This window comes from Rhincodon typus, chromosome 4 (genome assembly GCF_021869965.1).
Source record: "Rhincodon typus isolate 14 chromosome 4, sRhiTyp1.1, whole genome shotgun sequence".
NCBI classification, from domain to species: domain Eukaryota; kingdom Metazoa; phylum Chordata; class Chondrichthyes; order Orectolobiformes; family Rhincodontidae; genus Rhincodon; species Rhincodon typus.
In genome coordinates this window covers 3,052,116-3,053,370 of record NC_063335.1, presented here as the reverse complement: position 1 = coordinate 3,053,370, position 1,255 = coordinate 3,052,116, and the positions used below count along the sequence as shown (strand labels likewise).

The window sequence follows — 1,255 nt, the reverse complement described above, 5'->3', positions numbered from 1 at the left end:
CTTCCTCAGAACCTGAGGAAGGGTCACCGGACCCGAAACGTTAACTCTGTTTTCTCCTCCACAGATGCTGCCAGACCTGCTGAGCTTTTCCAGCAACTTTGTTTTTGTTCCTGATTTGCAGCATCCGCAGTTCTTTTGGAATTGAAGGAGAAGTTGTTAAGGGTGAGGACGAGTTCGGCTAAGCGGATGAGGGTATCAGTGAAGGGGGACTGGAAGAAGTGGAGGGCCTTTAGGCCATCTGCACGGGGAACGCAAGTGTACAGGGACTGGACGTCCATGGTAAAGATGAGGTGTTGGGGACCAGGGAATTGGAAGTTTTGGAGGAGGTGGAGGGCGTGGGCGGTGTCACGGACGTAGGTGGGGAGTTCCTGGACCAAGGCGGAGAAAATGGAGTCGAGATAAGTGGAGATGATTTGGTGGGGCAGGAGCAGGCGGAGACAATGGGTCGACCAGGGCAGTCAGGTTTGTGGATTTTGGGAAGGAGATATAAACGGGCGGTGCGGGGTTGGGGAACGATGAGGTTAGAGGCCGTGAGTGGGAGGTCACCTGAAGTGATGAGGTTGTGGATTGTCTGGGAGATAATGGTTTGGTGGTCGGGGGTGGGATCACGATCAAGAGGGCAGTAAGACGTGGTGTCAGAGAGTTGGCGCCTAGCCTCGGTGATGTAGAGGTCAGTGCGCCATACTACAACTGCGCCTCCCTTGTCCGCGGGTTTTATAGTGAGGTTAGGGCTGGAGCGGAGGGCTGCACGTTCTGTGGGGGTGAGGTTGGAGTGGGTGAGAGGGGTGGAGAGGTTGAGGCGATCAATGTCGCGACAGCAGTTGGAGATGAAGAGGTCGAGGGAGGGTAGGAGGCCTTGGGGTGGTGTCCAGGAGGAGGGGGTGTGTTGGAGGCGGGAGAAGGGGTCAGTAGAGGGAGGGTTAGGCTCACAATTAAAGAAGTAAGCACGGAGGCAGTGGAAAAACTGTTCAATGTCCAAACGTGAGTTGTATTCATCGATGTTTGGGTGGAGGGGGACAAAGTTGAGTCCTTTACTGAGGACTGACCGTTCGTCCTCAGTAAGGGGGAGGTCTGGGGGGATGGTGAAGACCTGGCAGTACTCCCAGCACTGGACCTCTCTGTATCCATCTCTGGCATCCACCTGGAAACCGATATCCATTTCAAGCCTACCCACTCCCACATCTACCTAGAATACACCTCCTCCCATCGACCTTACTGCAAAAAGGCCATCCCCCATTCCCAATTGCTTCGCCTC

General features: G+C 54.9%; 1 protein-coding gene across 1 annotated transcript in view; it reads left to right on the top strand.

Moving 5' to 3' along the window:
* The window catches only part of avl9 (AVL9 homolog (S. cerevisiase)), a 77,482-nt gene that overhangs the window by 12,567 nt on the left and 63,660 nt on the right, over positions 1-1,255 (top strand). The window lies entirely within an intron of this gene.